The 7,197-nt window shown below is 35.7% G+C and overlaps 1 non-coding gene across 1 annotated transcript; it reads left to right on the forward strand.

Annotated features, from left to right (window-relative positions):
- Window positions 1-231: 231 nt before the first annotated feature.
- On the forward strand, window positions 232-305 carry TRNAN-GUU. Its single transcript has one exon. It is a non-coding gene; the product is annotated as a tRNA-Asn (tRNA).
- Window positions 306-7,197: the final 6,892 nt, after the last annotated feature.

Raw genomic sequence — 7,197 nt, forward strand, 5'->3', positions numbered from 1 at the left:
ATTGCCTAAACATCGTTGCTTATTATTTTAAGATTCATTAATGGAGAAAATAGTAGAGGTTTGGTACATTTGGCTTTGAATATAAAAATCCTTTGTGAGATGAAGTCAAAAACTCTTTTCCACACATTCTTTGCTACATCGTCCTGGGTTTCTATAAGGAAAGGGAACACGATTACCTATTTTCTTTGTACTATTGAAGATTAATGCAAATTTCTTCCAATGAAATACAAAGCTAGAATAGCTCAGTTGATTAGAGCGTGTGGCTGTTAACCACAAGGTCGGAGGTTCAAGCCCTCTTTCTAGCGGGTTAGTTTAATAGGTAGGTAAATCAAACTAAGTTGCTCATAGCTGACCGACTCAAATCAAGAAGGCAAATAGGAGTATAGGACCGACTTAAATCAAGAACGCAAATCAAGAAGGCAAATAGGGGTATAGGACCGGGGTAAACCACATCTTAGTCGGCAGAGGATCACAGGTAGGTAAATCAAACTAAGTTGCTCATAGTTGACCGCAAAATAGGACCGACTCAAATTAAAAAGTAAAATAGGCCGACCCAAATCAAGAAGGCAAATATGCCGCTCCGCATTCTTGAATAAACTCTTGAATTAATGAATGCATGTAATATCTTTGTATTAAATAAAACTATGTTTACAACTATGTTATATTTATTCTTCTCCCAATGTTATATTTATTCTTAGTTCTGTTTATACTTGCCCGCACTACAATTGTCAAGACTTGATCATGGTCCTTCCAAGAGGACCGCGACTGGTTAAATTTTGAATGTTGAAGGACCCTGGGTGGTTAACTTGGACTACGGATGATAACAATTTGAAAGTCGAAGGACCATGAGTTGTAATTTGAAAGTTTAGGACTAAACGTGGCAAAACCACTATACTCTGAGGACCCTAGATGGTGTTAACTCTTATATATTTACTAAGGTAAATATTTTGGAAAAAATAATAAATAATTTAAATTTAATTATTATACAAATAAATCCAACTACTCATGTTTATCTTAATTACCATAATAATTATTAGGCAATTATTCTAATATCTATGTAATTATACTTTTATACCTTAAGTATATTCCATTTCACCATATCGCCTTTACTTTTTTCATCCTCTCCATATCTAAATGAATTAATTATAATTATTTTAAAAATAATTCGAAAGAACTATGTTTAATTATAATTATACTAATATCCGTGTAATTATTAGCTTAATTAACATAATAATTATTAGCTTAATTATACCAAGTGGCTTAATTATATGGGAGGTCTAGGGTTCGAGCCTCGATGCAGCTGTGGATTGTATATATATATATATATATATATATATATATATATATATATACATATATATATCTGTGTGTGTGTGTGTGTGTGTATAGGGAAGAGATCAGGTACGAGTGGTGCTTCCCATGCGGTTGTGCGGGTGAACTGACATTAAGCATTACACTGGTGCACTTTAAGTACACAACACACGCACATTAAACATACAAACAAAATACATTCAGAACACAAACTCACGCACCTTAAACACAAAAGCCACGCATCTAAGCACAACCCTCACGCACCTTAAGCACAAAAACACACACACCTAAAATTTTAACAAGTCACATTAAGTACACACTCACGCACATTAAGTACAAAACTCACGCACCTTAAGCACAAGGCTCACGCACATTAAGTACAAAACTCACGCACATTAAGCATAAAACTCATGCACTTTAAAGTTTCAACAACAACTGACACAACCACTCACATTAAGTACACACTCACACACATTAAGCACAAAACTCACGCACCTTAGGCACAAGACTCACACACCTTAAGAACAAAACTCACGCACATTAAACATTACACACTCACGCACATTAAGCACAAATCTCACGCACCTTAGTTCTAGTGCAAGAGACACTTACCCGCACTGGAACTCAGTTATATATATATATATATATATATATATATATATATATATATATATATATGTATATATATATATATATATATATATATATATATATAGGCTCACACACATTAAGTACAAAACTCACGCACATTAAGCATAAAACTCATGCACTTTAAAGTTTCAACAACAATTGACACAACCACTCACATTAAGTACACACCCACACACATTAAGCACAAAACTCACGCACCTTAGGCACAAGACTCACACACCCTAAGTACAAAATTCACGCACATTAAACATTACTCACACACACACACACACACACACACACACACACACACACACACACACACACACACACACACACACACACACACACATATATATATATATATATATATATATATATATATATATATATATATAGAATCGCATTCAGGTGCGAATGCTTTGCCCAGGCGCGAAATAGGAATGAATTCTGTTCGTCCACGTGTCCAGATCTAATGGATGAGAAACACTGATTTTTTTAAAAAACTCGATGGCATTTTCGTAAATAATTGAACATCGAAGTGCAAGTAAAATGTATTACAAGTGCATGTAAAATGTATTATAGGTGCAAGTAAAAATTTACACTGAGCATCAATACTTAGTTGCACCTATAGTTCTAAGTAGTTGCACAGATACTTATAAGTAGTTGCACCTAGGTGTATGAATGTTTGCGAGTGGTTTTCAGGGATATTACTACCCGCTGAACTTAGATCAATGAATGTTAACAAGACAAAATTACATGCACTTATAGGTGAAAGTAGGTGCACCTATAGTTATAAGTAGTTGCACCTATAGTTTTAAATAGTTGCACATATAGTTATACGCACACCCAGGTGCATGAATGTTTGCGGAAAGTGAATGCTAACAAGGCAAAAATTACATGCACTTATAGGTGAAAGTAGGTGCACTTGTAAGTGATTTTACTTGCACTTCGATCTTCAATTATTTACGAAAATACCACCCGCGTTTTTTTTAAGTTATTAGATCTGGACACGTGTCGCGCGCTGATTCGTTCGCATTTCCCTCCTGAGCACTTATTCGCACCTGAGTGCATCCCTATATATATATATATATATATATATATATATATATATATATATATATATATATATATTCCAACGACAAACAATTCATTAACCACATATCTCTTAAACTTGTTTTAAAACACAAATAATTCATAAACCACTAAAATCCTTAACCGAAAAAAAGAAAAAAAATCTTGGGATCTGCAAGAAGATACTTACGTTTTCATGGGTGCAACACCAATCCATTGTATTTACTGGACGGTGAAAGAAGGGAATGAGAGAGTCAACAAGATATAATTTCACAGAGAACGGGAAGAAGAGGGAGACAAGGGCGGAGCCAGGATTAAATAATGCGGTGGGCCATGCATTTAAACCAGTCAGCTGCTTTTACTGCACCAGTGTTTAACACTGCAAATTACAATTAATTATATTGTAAATAAGTAATAAAACATGTAGAATGTTCAAACAAATGAAATTGCTGTTAAATTAGTAATTTCATTTGTGTAAACTAGTAATTTCATTTGTTTAGCATTGCAAATTCTAATCAATTATACTTGTAATTATGAGAGTAGATTGCTGTTAAAACAAATGAAAAATTCTAGCTAAAACTAGAACTCAATAACGTACTTAATTAACAACGGGTTATATGAGAATTTCATGAAACTTTAAGCACAGCATTGAGTTCTATTAGCTGGTGATGAAGTATGGATGACACTGGCATATCGAGAAACAAGAAAATTAATTTGCAGTTGCATACATTAAAGCTCAGCTGTAAAATCATCGATCACAATTTCAAAAACGATTAAGAAAAGAGAAATGAGAGAGAGAGAGAGAGAGTCGGAGAGACAAACCTGGTAAGCCACTGGTGACCGGAGTTCTCGAACAGTCGCAGTAGCAATTGAAATGGTTTGGAAGCTTTTGGATGGGAGTGCGGCTAAAATCTTGTTGAAAGCTTACTCTAGAAGCTTTTGGATGGGGCAAATACTTTTGTTGAAAGTTTACTCTAGAAGCTTACTCTATGTTCATAATTTTTGAACTACATATTCACAATTATTGAACTCTATATTCACAATTACAGAACACTATGTTCATAATTACTGAACTCTATGTTCATAATTATAAAACTCTATGCTCATAATTTTTGAACTTCATACTCACAATTATTGAACTCTGTATTCACAATTACATAACTCTATGTTCATAATTTTTGAACTCTATATTTACAATTATGACAGTTTTGCCGAAGCTTGGTGAGGGGGCAAAAAAAACATTATAATATTAATTTAATAGGTGAAAGAAAGCCTAATGATTATAATGAAAAGTACAGCTTGGTGAGGGGGGTAAGGGGGGGGGGGGGAGCGACAAGGCCCCCTGCAATTAATAGGTTGCTCTGCCCCTGGAGGGATAACAGAGTAACAAAATTATACAAACTAGAGGAAATTTTTGAATCGAAGTTGATAACAAGCTTAAAATAAAAGGATATTAATATAAAGAACCACTAAACCACCTTACCTACCAAATCACGATTCACAAAATAAAACCTTAAAATTTTCGTATGATGGCATAATATGCAGAAAATTTACCGCTATGCCTCCAGGAGATGCATCAACATAAAGAAACCAAGTTCAATTTTAGACTCACAAAAGAAGTTATACTTCAAAAAATAAATAAAACACTGAGCAGAAAATTACCTTCTTCCCTCGCAGATGGTTGCCGCAACTCGCCTCGCAGATATATAGCTACCGGTGGTGTCGCTAAAGCTCGATGTCGTTGTCTCGCCTCATAGATGGTCGTTGAAGCTTGAAGCCGTTGTCTAACATTGCAGATGGTCTACGAAGCTCGACACCGCTTCTCGCCTTGCAGATGGATGATGGATGACGGATGAGGGTGGACTTGCCGACCTGCGCAGGCAAAGCCCAATAGATTTCCAGTCAACAGCAGGATTCGAACATGCCCAGGCAAAACCCAATAGATTTCGAGTCAACAAATATTCGAACTTGCGGAGGCGAAGCCCAAAAGAGTTTGAGTAAAAATGCGTCAACAACAAGATTCGAACCTATGCAAGCAAAACCTAATAAATAAATTTCAAATCTATTTCCTTAACTACTCGAACATGTTAACAAGTTAACACTAATGCAAAGATCATTCTAATACATACATCAAAGACAACCTGCAAGGGAAAACAACGGCAACAGCACAAAAACACCCACCATGGGGCTCAAATCCATGACAACAAGGTTAAAATCCTTGTACTCTACTAACTGAGCTAGACAAACATGTTAACACATAACCAAAAATACTATAAATAATCCGTTAATCATTGAAAAGTCTACATTAATCTTCAATTTAAAAAGGTGAGTGTAAAACCCATTATTTGTTTGGGGGCGCGTATTGCATAAGTCTGCCATTAAACTATTGACTCCATCACATCAGTCCATCGCTCATTACCCATGCGGACTACCTTCCAACTATGGAGATTTAGTAAAATTTAGAAGTCTTAATTATAAGTAACAATTTATATGAGATCATGGTTGAAAAAATCGCTACGCGCTAGGGAGGAGCTTATGTGGGGATTAATTAGCGCTAGAGATGTCAACATACACAACGTGGAACCCGATTTCCCGCCCCAACGGGGACAGGAATCGGGGATGGATATGGGGTAACTTTTAATGCCCCGTCGGGGATGGGGAGTACTCTCCCAGCCCCGCCCGTCCCTGGATATACAAACATACACACACACACACTGATGTTATCACATCTGTGCTTGTTTTTATGGTTATTTTGAATCATCACAGTAATTAAGCTCTTTAATTTTGCTTATTTAATACATGTTTTCCTTGCTATTATCATTTAATTATGGTTCGCACTTGTTTTGAATATTTTACGGTGTTTGTTAGTGTTTTTGAACCATTTTAGGTCAAAGATATGACCAAGGGGAGTTCAAGGATGAGTTTGGAGCAATTTTGGATGAGTTCGGGGCCCAGTGGACTCGACGCGTCGAGCCTTGGCTCGACACGTCGAAATTTTCCAGTAGCTAATTAATTCACGCACAGGAAGTCTCGACGCGTCGAATATGCGTCTGTTTCTGGGATAAAAACAGACGCCTAAAGTGGCGCGGATAAAAAAACAGACGCTTAAAGTGGCGCAGCTGGGCAAAATTCAATACAAGCGCGAGATCTCTTTTCCTAATATCAATTGCGCGGATTTCAAGGCTCATATCTCCATATTAAAAGTTAGCAATTCAAGGAATCTTCCAAATTCTAAATATCATTAAAGACGACAATTTCTTTATTTAAATATAGGAATTAGAATTTGAGTCCAATTTGGTACAAGATTCCTATTTCATCTCAACTTTGTACCCACTATAAAATCCCTCCTTCCTCAACCCTAATGGGAGAGACCGAGAGAATTCAGAGATTCTTGGAGACAAGAAGGAGAGAAATCAAGAGCCACAAGTTGTCTTGGAAAGCAAGAAGAAGACTAGGGAGATTTGGGAAAATTGTCTGGTTAATTCTTGTACTCTTTTGATGATTTGTAATTCTTTATTTATATTTGCTATGTATAATTTAGTCATGCTTGGCTAAATTCTTTAGAGATTCTTGGGTAAAAGTGTTTATGAACCTATGTGCCTGAGTTCTCAGTTTCTTTAATATATTATTATTTGGGTTTAATACTTGTGTTGCAATCGTGATAATATTGTTTGATGCTTGTAATTAATGGCCATAGTTACTAGCTTCATAGCCATGTTTGTGTCACCAATGGGAGTTGGGACATAAATTAGGGCACACACGATTGCACCTAATGGTTGGTCCTTGGGAAAGGGGAACTTATTAGGGGAAGTTTATTCTAGATTGTTGCCAATCGGGAGATGGTAGTAATTAGGAATAATTGAATGCTGATCTTTGATCTTATTGGGTGTTTAAGCCATGGGAGTGGAAATTCACTAGGAATAGAGATTACGGGAGTAATTCGATTCCACTTTGCATTCCCACACAAATCTTAATTCCAAACTAAATATTGCAAACGATAATTGGCACTAGGTGATTAAATACTTGAATCCCATGAATCTCAACTTCTCTCTAATTGTATTCAAAATCCTGAACCTCTATTTTATTTTATTTATTTTATGCCAATCAATCATCTAAGTAATTGTTAGGATTAGCTCTAATGAATAAGTTAGTAACTAGTGCTTGATACAACCACTTCCCTGT

This window comes from Ipomoea nil, unplaced genomic scaffold (assembly GCF_001879475.1).
Source record: "Ipomoea nil cultivar Tokyo-kokei standard unplaced genomic scaffold, Asagao_1.1 scaffold0872, whole genome shotgun sequence".
Taxonomy (NCBI): Eukaryota; Viridiplantae; Streptophyta; class Magnoliopsida; order Solanales; family Convolvulaceae; genus Ipomoea; species Ipomoea nil.